The sequence below is a fragment of the Eleutherodactylus coqui genome, chromosome 2, assembly GCF_035609145.1.
Source record: "Eleutherodactylus coqui strain aEleCoq1 chromosome 2, aEleCoq1.hap1, whole genome shotgun sequence".
Lineage (NCBI taxonomy): Eukaryota > Metazoa > Chordata > Amphibia > Anura > Eleutherodactylidae > Eleutherodactylus > Eleutherodactylus coqui.
Genome location: NC_089838.1, coordinates 244,766,886 through 244,779,133, shown reverse-complemented (window position 1 = coordinate 244,779,133; position 12,248 = coordinate 244,766,886). Strand labels below are relative to the sequence as shown.

Below are 12,248 nucleotides of genomic sequence, written 5' to 3'. Positions count from 1 at the left end.
GTCACCCCCTAATCGTGTCACCGCCCTCCTGCTGACTGTTTAGACACGAGACCAGCTGATAGCTGCCAGGTAAGAAGTGGACTCAGTCCCCCAGCCTGCTGCATGCACCCTTCATGAACACATATGTATATTTAAGTTAGCCGGAAAAGGATTAAGAAGAAGGAAATCACTGGAAAAGTACAGAAGACAACTAAGGTGATTAATTGCAAAATGTTTTTCTTGGTAAAGAAACCCTCTCACAACATCTAGCCAAGTCAAGAACACTCATAGGGAAGTCAGCGTATCATCGTCAAAGTTTGCAAGGAAGATGCCTTCATGATTATAAATAAATAAGGCTTATCTAAAGAGGTAAACCACTGGTAACACTAAAGTACAGAAAGCCCAGTTAAAACTCAGCTAGGAGTTCTGGTGTTAGAATAACCAATTTTAGCAGACCAACTTCTACTTTTCATAGATTAACTACACCTTCTATGGCAGCCTGCACACGACCGGATTTGCATCTGCCTCCGGATTCCGAAGAAAATACCTTCCTTAGATGCCTAAAAAAGTTTTTTTTCTGTCCATGAGCGGAAATCAATTTCACTTTTCCGTTCATGGGGGAAAAAAATGCTGCATGCTCTATTCCAAGGCAGATTCCGTGTGGATGACTTCAGTCATCGGAAGCTGTCCGACCCGCATCCCTTCCACGATCATCATTGCAGAAAGGACACGGGATCCATGTCATCGCCTAGTGACGGCGCTGCATAATCTACACTGCACATGTGTGCCGGTGCAACGGCTAGCACGTCCGCAGTACAGAATAAAGAAGAATCCGGACAGGTAAGTGGGGTCACCGGCTGGGCACAGGGTCGGATTCCGCTGCGGCATCCTGCATGCAAAATCCGACCCAGTCGTGTGCAGCCGGCCTAAAGCAGAACATAGCAGATGTACCTTCAATGTTCGCAAGAAGAGAGTTTAATTTCTAACCCTAATTTGTCTTGCAGGTATTCCTGCTTGCTGCTAACTCTCAGAGCTGAAGTTCTCGCACAGCTAACCGAGTGTATTTGACTTGATCTCAGGCATGGCTTGTCAAAGAAAGTAGGTTGAGAAATTAGAAAAACCAATATAGAAGATCAGCCGACTGTATTGTACAATTTGAAACCTCTCCAGATGTCCAGATAACATCTCTAATCTATTCTTTCCGGACATGCATGTATACTTTAACTGATTTGTGAACTAATTTGTGCATCACAATAGGTAATTTATCTTAATTTTCAAAATGAACATAAATAAGTAGGAGTACTTGTAGTTCTGTGGAAAAATACTGATAATGTAAAGCGATATCGCAGCATACTGAGAATACTTTAACAACTCAATACCACATTGAGACTAGGTCAGTAAATCATCAGTCATGCATCGTCCGCCTGGGAGACTTTGTCCCCTTTTTTGCAACACAGAGTACAATTGTTGTTAGCATTAACAACCATGGTGAGTATAGGTATTCCCATAGTTATAGCAACTTCTATGAGGTCTAGAGACAAAGCTCAATCAGGTGCAACCATGTTGTTCCTCTGTGGGGAAAAAAACTCCACTGTGGTGGCTCTACTTACTAATTCTATTGTGTAGTTTCCTTTGTGCGGTAGATATAATATATAACACTACTATTCACACCCCGATTTCTTCTTAAAAGTGTTTTATGACCATTGTAAGTATAGGTGGCAGTGAATGGGGTAACCCAGGTATAAAAAAAAAAGCACATACTCACCTCCTCGCTGCCGCAATGCTCTGCCAGCACCCCTTCCAGTCCTCCTGATAACTTATTTACTTGTGCTGTAGTAGCCATGTGGGTTGTTTACCCATGTGACCGCTGTAACCAATATAAGGGCTGGACGGGGACATCATCAGCGACGTCCTGTAAACCTGCCTCATGGCTTCTACATTAGAAAGTCATGTGACAAGTTTACGGGACATCACCAGGCCTTCTTACTTGGTGACGTCACCTGTCAGATGCCGTGGCGTTGGAGCATCAAAGCAGCGGTCCAGCGCCACAGTGATTGTATTACTTTTATATAGTTTTGAGCTGAGAGCCTGATTTTATTGGGAGGACCTATGACTTTTAGCTATGCACCTGGCAGCTGGTTGCATACCTACATAAATATGTTGCTCCTATTCAACATCATTTTTTAATGCAGGAAATTATAACTGTATTGATAAAACTCCCCCAGTGTGTAGCAATAATAATACATATGCATATAATATATACGTCACAAATCCAAGGGAACATGATGCGGGGCCGACGACAGGGATTGACTTAATTCCACTACTTCATTTGTAGTAAGATGGAGCAAAAGTCACAACTGGGCACAGTCTGCATGTCTCAAAAATACTCACTTCCACCCTTGAACATTTTATGGCAAGGCAGGTCAGCCACCTAGATTCTGCTCACTGACTAGATACGAAACCTTCCAGCTCTCCAGCAGCCAAAATTGCCACATTTAACGCAGTCTATGGGGTCTCTATAGAGTGGCAAGGACTTCACTAATAAAGGTTAAAGCTTTCTTACTAAAAAATAGTAGTGTTTACAACAAGTATAAAAAACAGGATAATATACAGAGGAAGGAACAGTATATACAAGAGAGTCATGAAAATAAAAGGAGTAAAAAACAGAATATAATCTGAGTTTTACGGATTAGATCACTTCAAAGTTGGCTTGTGGGGAACACATAGGTGAGGGGAGGGCATATAAATGCACATACAGTGCCCTGAAAATCTGACAAACGATCTTTGGTCAGCTCTGGGCCTCCATGTGACTATTTGATAGAGTACATGCATTATCTCACACTTTTTTATCCATGATTCTATTTTTGATCACATTTTCCCTTAGGAAGCTACCAGGGGAAAACTTTGATCATATGAGTGCAAAAATTTCATAATCTACACACACAAAACATGGGTGTCATATTCTGCTCAGCTCAGCAGATATTACATTTTGGGGGTTCCCAGTGCCACTGTTTGGACCATAAGAAGTGGCTGCATTCCCCTGCACAACCATATAACTAGCGTTACCTCGAAAATGGATTATGCCAGGGAAATTTTAATGTGCATGAATAGTTGCGATTGACAAATTCAATTGTCAGCCCAATTGGGGACTGTAAGGATTTTTTATTCCAAATACAGTGCAGTGGATATAGAGAAATTCAGCCTTTACAAGGCTATATATATGTAATGGTGATGCTCCAATTTTAGCTCTTTGAAATCTGCTATTAAAGGAATGAGCTATAACATGTCAGGGAGTAGCTGTATTTTGCAATCAGATTATTATTGGCAAATATCTCTATGTGATTTACATTTCAATGTATTGAAATGTATTGTGCTAGATTCCTTCATCGCCCACCTGAAACAAAGTAATAATAAGCCATAGTAGCTATATAAATGTGCAATAGTGTGTCATCATTTTTACAATGATTTAGTTTCAGTGTAGAATGAATACTCACTATAGAACTTACAGCTTCAGTCTTAAGGAGCCCGTTATATAAAACTAGACCAAACTTGCTGACTTTGGTTGGATCAGCCAATGATCTCAAGTGCATAGGAACCACCCTACTCTTCCCCAATGGCATATGTTGATGGAAAGAAATATGCATGTTAAGTTTTAAAATGCCTGATCCTTTATTCACGTGGGAGATAAGCTGCTTCCAGAAGGGTCTTATCCCCCCATAGAAAACATGTATACTTGACCAAGGTACACCTATAAGTTTATCTTGGTACTAAGAGAAAGAGCTGTCAGTCAGCAGGTATTTCAGATTTATGGCTACATCTGTATACCATGATGTAATGTAGTGGAAGGGGTTAATTAACCTCCATGATGCACTTTGCCATTATTGTAGCATGCCTACATTATTTCATAAACCTTGGTTGTTTGTCTATGGGAACTTTTACTTGGCCGATATTAGCGATTACGGGTGACTGTCATTCCATGTAAACACAGTCACTGCTGAGACCCCCGCCGATCTTGAGAATGGGGGTCCTATCACCTCCATGCTGCTCACTGTGAGCTTACTGCACCCACCCTAGTGAGGAGGAGACAGAATGAAGCACTGGTTGCGCAAGTGCACTGGTGTAATATTAACTTTCAATGGCGCTGCGAGCTGCGCCTGCAGTTGCAAGCACTGGCCAGGTCACAGAGGTCAGAGCAGAGACTTCCGCTTCGACCTCTGTGTAATTGTGGCACTGTTAGTGGGCGCACAATCAGCTGATCGGTCGGGGTTCCGAATGGCAGGACCCCAGCCAATCAATTATTGATGTCCTAACCAGAGGAGAGGTCATCAATAGTGTTCTCCCTGGGAAACCCCTTTAAGGTGCATGAATACTCCTGATTGACAAATTCAATTGTCGGCCCAAATGAGGATTGTAAGGTTTTTGTTTTTTTTGCAAACACAGTACACTAGATATAGAGTAATTCAGACATTACGAGGCTATATATGATGGTGATGCTCCAATTTTAGCTCTTTGAACCTTGCCATTAAAGGAATGAGCTATAACATGTCAGGGAGTAGCTGTATTTTGCAATCAGATTATTGGCAAGTATCTGTATGTTATTTACATTTAAATGTATTGAAATTTATTGTGCTAGATTCCCTCATTGTACCCCTGATGCAAAGTAAAAAGCCATAGTAGAAATATAAATGTGCAATAACTGGGCACTGCTTAGCGGATAGCGGGATAGACGTATCTTCCCAAGCTGCTGAAGGACCCCAACATTCAGCAATTCCAACAGGCATTTGGCAGCATTGATTTGTGTAGATTGGATGGCAGAGGGAGGCTACTGTCCAAGTGATGGTGGAAAAGGGGGTGATGACGCCTCAGTTGAGCACTATTTCGGTACTCAGCCCCAGCAGCATGGGTTGACATACGGCTCCAAGATGGCACTGCCAGCCCCAATTAGTGGGACTTTTCTAGCACAGCAGGAAGCGAAAGCAGGACCAGGACAGCATGGCAGATGTCATCTCTGGACTCTCTCCTCTAGTGACGGTAAGCAGAAGCCAGCCTGGCCCCTCTCACTCACTAGTCCCCTGCCCAGACTGCGCAGGCAGTGGCCTCCATCTTCCAGTCTCTCCTCACCTCATGTGTCAGTAGAGGGTAATCGCCCATACACCTCAGGCCCAGCAGATAATGATGATTGGTACTGGAAGGCCCATTTAATCACCATCCCGACTAAAGTAGAACTAGATGGACTTATTAGCACCCTAGCTACCTCACATAAGAAGGCTAGGAAGTCTCTGCAAAAAGAGACAAAGCATATAAGCCATCGTTTAACAGCGGTCGAGGTAAATCAAGACCAGATATTAATGACCACTACAGTATCCTACAAGAGCACTCAAACCAGATCTCTGACATACTAAGTCATCTAAACATTACAGAAAACCGCCATAGGCAAAACAATATCTGTATCAGGGACTGAGTGACGAGGTGGAACCTACACTTTTAAAGACCTGGGGACAAAAATATTTTAGCAATCTTCTGCAATAGCCCTTAGAGAAACCTGTCGAAATCGACAGGATACATAGATCTCTGGGTCCCAAGTCCTCAGATCCTTCCCATCCATGTGATGTGATCTGTAGGATCAGGAGGATCTCGATCCTGCAGATCACATCATAATATCTTCCATCTCTATAATTAGGAGGATATTTTGAAAAATAAAGAAAGAAAAGGGGCCGATTAAATACAAAGACACTATACTTACTGTTCTCACTGATCTTGCTAGAAGGACTCTCTAACTCCGCTGAGCTCTTCGCCCTTTACTCACGGCTTTAAAGGAGAAAGAGATACCATACAGATTTGGTTACCCCTTTCAACTAATAGATAGATGCAATGGTAGATCATCTATTTTTAGGGGTTTGGGAGATTTTTCTAAGTTTTTAGCGACACTCAAACTACCTTTGATTTTGCTCCCAAATTGGCCAAGACCGTTCGCATCTCCTCCCTTGCCGCTTAGGGAAAGGTGGCACCCCATCAGATCAGAGACAAGGTGAAATACCAAATGCGCTCCATCCCCGGTTACTTAACGGACTTTTACAGGGGTTGGATTAAAAGCCTACACATCTGGCTGGTTGCCTTGTTCTCTACAAAGACACTAATCCTGCTGCCGAGATGAAAATGTTTAATTTTCTGTGAGGACTACACATTTAGTTCACATATCTTAGTTTGTGGATGCATTGCTCTTTATTTCTATTGAATAGTTTTCCAGGTTGAGTGGTCTGGTTCCCCCCAGGGTCAACTCTCAGCAGGTCATTAACATATAGTGGGTGAGCGGCCCGGGTTACTCCACACCATAGAGTGCTGTGCATCTATCACTATTAGCAAGTTGTAATGTTCTATAGATGCCCAACTTTTTTATTATATCTTAAAGAGTTTACTTTCAAATGCCGAGGTTGGGATGGAGCTGGGCCCCTGGCTGTCGACTCCTCCTCTTCCCAACTTAGGGATTGTAACACTTGAGTCAGTTATTAGTTCTAGTTTGAGGTCGCCCTGATGCGACTCAAGGTTCTTTAATTTGTAATTATCTCCCTTATTAATTTCTCCCTTTTCTTGCTATGTGCTTCTTTCTCTTTCATCTTTTTCTTCCTTCTTGAGCTCTTGCCTTTGGTTTTTCTGTGGTATAGGCCTGCCCACCTTTTAGTCTACCATTTAATTAAGTTGAAATTTTGTACATATAATGCCAGGGGTCTTAATAAACCTGAAAAGTGTAGACAGTATTCCACAAATAATTTAATATTACAATACTAGCATCGCAGCTTGATAGGGATGAGAGATGTAGTTTACTGAAAATCCTGATTTCTGGTTTCTCATACACAATTGCTAACCTCTACTTTCCTGACCAGAAACAGAGTTCTTTTGGGTCCAGAGTTTGTTGAGGGATCTGGCATCATATTGAGACCCCCACCAATCAGCAGGTTATTCCCTATGTGCAGCATAAACTAAGCCAAGTTATGAGAAGTGTAGGGATGTCATTTTTTGATACTCGCCCCGACTTCTTGCTCCCACACTGTCACCCAAGGAAATTGACACCAGTGGACTTATCTCTGCAGCTGTGCAAGCGCACTCCCATATAGAACAGTGTATTGTGAGCGCAAAGCAGACTCATCTGTGCAGGAGAGGAGTTCACATGAACAGCTGCAGAGATAAGTCCACTGGGGCCGATTTCCTCAGGTGGCAGTCCCATAGAAGTTAATGAAGCAATGCTTTTTTATATATATATATATATATATATATATATATATATATATATATATATATTTATATTTACTACCACTACATTCACATAGTGGACTGGGGGACTGTCGTTCTCTCTAGAAGGGCACAAAGCTAGAACAGGATTCAAAAGGAATGGGAAGTATAAAGGAAAGGCTTATACTTCTTCTTGCTGGATCCACTTCTAGCTTTGGCAGGAAAAACAGCATCCAAAACTGCAGTGGCATTTTTCCCAAAAATTCTGTTTATGAAACCATCCTTGGGGCTCACGCAGAGAGCAGGACTTGTTCACGGAGGCTGTACAACTCCTTAGTACAGATGTCCATTTACTACTGTACTAGCTCTGTTGGGTGCCATTTGTACAGAGATACAATGCTTTCTATGAGACTAGACATAAAGAAATGTGTGTTGCTTCCATATGACATTATATTTTCCTTATACTTCTTAAGCATTTAATGATCCATTCTTGGTTCCAACCATTGACGTAAACACACAGAACAGGCTGCAATTCCATAATGAGACACAGGCACTTCGGCTAAAAAGTTGGTTTATGGTAATACATTATTTTGTTTGGTCGATTGCTACAGACTAAGGTAATTTGCAGTTTTCCATGTGTTCCTGATCTAGTCTGACTGAGATTTGCAGTCCTGAAACAGCCACAGCTTGTCTAATGACAGATGTGTTGATATTGGCTGATGAAACCCTTAATAAATTGTAAAAGGGAATCTGCTAGCTCCCATCAGCCCCATAAACTGAAGTTATGGGCTCAAAGGTGAGGAAACACTGAATCTGGGGATGTGACACTCATACTTAGCTTCCTGATGTTTCACTGCTGCCTGCTCTCAAAACCACGTCCACATGCATACCACAGACTATCGAGGGGCGCGCTCACATCCCCAGAGTCACCGCATCAGCTCCTATGACCCCGTAACTTAGGTTTATGGGGCTCATTGTCGCTGACAGATTTCCTATGATTGCATTAATAGTTCAATGAGAAAATTACCAGCATTTAGTCATTTGTACTATTAATATTACAACATTAAAGGTGTTTCTGAGATAAACAAACAAAAAAAAAAACAGCTTGCCATGGAAAAATAAAAGAGCCTATACTCACCAGTTCTGGAACCCTGCAGCTCTAGTGTAGCATTGCCTGTTTTTTCCCACCATATCAGTTTACAAGCTACAGTCAGTCTATAAACAGAGAGTCACAGACAGCTGCAACCAATCACAGTACACCACTGAGGCTTGTGATTGGCTGCAGCAATCTGTGGCATTCTGAATGCAGACTGATGGCAGCTTGCAAACTGATTAGGTGGGGAGAAGGGGAAATGTGGCGCTGGAGCTGCATGGGTCATGGGCAGGTGTGTATAGGCTCATATTATTTTGCTCCATGGACAGCTTTTTTTTAATGAACTCAAAAAAAACCTTAATGTCAGCATACTGCAATTGTTAAGAAAAAAATATGATTGCAAATGTAGATATGTACCTAATAAGGGATGCCCATGAGTTTAACAACATGCCTGCCATCCATACAGCCTATGGTAAAAAAAGGCACTTTACGCCTACTCCTTCATATAAGGACATGGCAGCCTAAGTAAAAAAAAAAAAAAGCACCTTACGCCTACTTCTTCATATAAGGACATGGCTTTAGAAAGAAAGTTTCTTATACAAACTTTCGATGGGAAGTAACTAGAGATAAGCGAGTATACTTGCTAAGGCACATTACTCAAGCGAGTAGTGCCTTAGCCGAGTATCTCCCCGCTCGTCTCTAAAGATTCAGGGTCCGGCGCGGGTGACAGGTGAGTTGCGAGGGGGAGAGCGAGAGAGAGATCTCCCCTCTGTTCCTCCCCGCTCTCCCCCGCAGCTCCCCGCCCCCTGCCGGCCCCTGAATCTTTAGAGACGAGCGGGGAGATACTCGGCTAAGGCACTATTCGCTCGAGTAATGTGCCTTAGTGAGTATACTCGCTCATCTCTAGAAGTAACCTTTACTTGGTCTCACCCAATGTAACCTCCATATACCCAAAACTGCACCTCATGTTCTTCTCATCTTGTTCTTATGCAATCATCAGAACAGTCTTGCCTCAGTCATCCAAATGTATAGCATAACAGCCCAGGTAAGGCAATGCATTGAGCACTGGTGCTAATAACACTGATGTAGATCTAAATCTAGTGAATTGAACAAGTAAACCTATTCCTCTAAAGTGATGACTGGTCCTGGTATTTTTTCTATGATATGATTTTTCATTTTGTTAAAATTAATTTGGTTTCTTTCCGTTAGTTTCTATGCTAACTCACCAACTCTTACATGCATGTATGTTATTACACTATTGATACACTTCCTCTATCATATAATTATTGTAATGTGATTTTCAGAAGCCGTGTTACAAAGATAAATTAAACTGGGAAAGCCTACAAAACATCTCTACAAACCTCAGTATACATCAATCCACAGTTAGACAAATGGGCGGCAAAAGGAGAAAATTCAGAACTGTTCCTACTCTGCCTAGGAGTGGACATCCTGCTAAGATCACTCCAAAACCAGAGCAAAACTGGCAATCATGAGAGAGATGAGAAAAAGATAATTGCCAAAGACCTATAGAAGATTCCACAAGCTGCAAAAACCTCTCTGTCCACTGTCAGCAAATCACTGAACAAGAATGGTGTTAAATAGAAGGACCACCATGAAAGAAGGAACTGCTGTCCAAGAAAACACTTTTTGGCTCATCTCAAGTTTGCTGGATGTTCCACAATGCTTCTGGGAAAATGTTCTATGAACAGATGAGACAAAAGTGGAACTTTTTTAGCACAAATGCTTAACGCCATGTTTAGGGGAAAAGAACAAACAAACGCCAAAACCTCATCCCAATTGTTAACATGGTGAAGGAAACATAATAGTTATGAGACTATATTGGAGCCTCGGGGCCTGGAAGTCTTGTGATCACTGAAAGAACACTGACTTTTTAAGTGCATCAAAACATTTTACAGGAGAATGTAAGAGCAGCAGTCCATGACCTCAAGCTGACGAGACATTGGGTGATGCAATAAGACAATGACCGAAAGCACACAAGTGAATTAACGAAAAAAAGAGAAAGATTTGTATTTTGGGATAGATTTCTGACCTTAACCATATCAAGATGCTCTGGCAAGACCTGAAGAGGGCCGTTCACAGAGTTATCCCAGAAACATCAAAGAACCTAGATACTAAAACACATTTGTAAGGACAAATTATCTAAAATTCCTCTTCAATGTTCTTAAAATCTTATTTGCAGTTACAGAAACATTTGCTGGAGGTGATAGCTGCTAAAGGGGTTACTAAACTCAAGGGTTCACTTACTTCTTCTTGCAGTTGTAGATAAATTGTTAGAATGATGATTGATTTCCTATGACAACATCTCTACTGAGGGTATGTATCCCAGAGGGTATCACATCCTGTGCTTCCTATGTGCAGCACAGTGTAAGGTAACAGTTTTTGAGATGCTTTGAAGTAATTTACTAAGTATTGCTATGGAAAGGGCCGGCACCTGTCCACGAGCGGAGAATCATTGCGATTCTCCGCTCACAGCAGGCTAATCGGGGCATGCTGCGAATTGCCCCCATTGTCCGCGGCCAGCCTATCTATTAAATTAGGCTGACCGGCGGAGATTCGGCGGCAGCTCCTGCTCCCGGGCGGTGGCTCTTACGACGGAGCTTCGCCGCGGGATACCGCATTGCCCGTAGACAGAGAAAACTTTGTTTATAAACACTGAGAGCCATTACCGTAGTGTACAGAATTGTGGAACATGTTGGTGCTGCATAAATAAAGGGAAAAAAATAAAACATAAATATAACCAGATCATCAGAATGATGAAATGTGACACTGTGCAGTCTGGATGTAGAAATCTTACTACACGTCCAATATTTTACTTTTTCGTATGGTACATGATAATATTTCATGCATCATTTGAACTTTTCAGTATTACTGCCATGTTTACAGATCATTAAAACACATAGGACACTGTGCTACATAAAGCCACAGACTGAGGGAATGAAGTGGCACAAAAAACTCAACTGATCTGTGACTCCTGTGCTGGAAAAAAAATCGATGATTGTATTCTGCAGAACTGGAAACAAAACCATGAGAGCTCTCACTCACCTTTGTCTATTCATTGCAGAGATTCATAAACTTCGAGGACTCTTGCAGTGTTCCCTCTGAAGTTGCAGTGCCCAGAAATGTCTTTCTTCTGTTTGTAAAAAGGTCCTGTTTATGGGACGATGGTGACATCTGTGACTGTCCTAATGTCTGTCACACAGAAGTCCTCCTACACAGACACCAACACACGCTCAACAAAGTGTGAGGATGACTGTTCCACTACTCCAAATAAGTTCAACTTCTTCTTCTCGCTCACTATCTCAAAATTAGAAACAGGGTAGGCAGAATTTCTCCGTACATAAATGCAAGTAATATGACCTACTGCCAAAACAGCACATATTCAGAGTTAACCACTTGTGTGCACCACATCATGACTGTCCAATAGCTTGGACTATGATTTGAATAGGAGAATAAAACATAAAATGTACTCATTTAATAGCGAATACCTGGTCACACATTCATTCTTAATACAGGAATATTCAACAATTGGTGCTAACAACTGCCTAAATAAAGGCTAAAATTATAGATTTACATGTATTATTCAAGGATTTATTCCAAGAATGCTCACCATATCATCACAGACATTTTGCTACTCTCCCGTTTAATAGTAGATGAGATCATGTTTGGTAATAATTTCTTTGTGTGTTTTACATGTACTGATCTTCCCATCACATGGTGTGGAGAACATGAAAATCTATGCAGAACAAGCTATATTGGTGATTATTTTATCAGTGGATAAAGAGCAACCCAAAGAGCAGCAGGAAGTAAATGATTGAAGGTAATGGAGAACTTTAATGCTGGATTCCTTCTGAACTGTTTCACACTGGTGAATAATTCAGATCAAGGCTTGTTAAACTTATCTTGGGGTTACATGGAGGCTTTTTATAGA

The 12,248-nt window shown here is 41.6% G+C and overlaps 1 protein-coding gene across 1 annotated transcript in view; it reads right to left on the bottom strand.

The window, feature by feature from the left end:
* Positions 1 to 11,599, bottom strand: part of ANPEP (alanyl aminopeptidase, membrane) — a 115,970-nt gene extending 104,371 nt beyond the window's left edge. The window contains exon 1 of the mRNA XM_066592771.1: positions 11,363 to 11,599. The gene's annotated coding sequence lies outside the window, so the exon portion shown is untranslated. The remainder of the gene's footprint in view (positions 1 to 11,362) is intronic.
* Between the last annotated feature and the right edge of the window lie 649 nt (positions 11,600 to 12,248).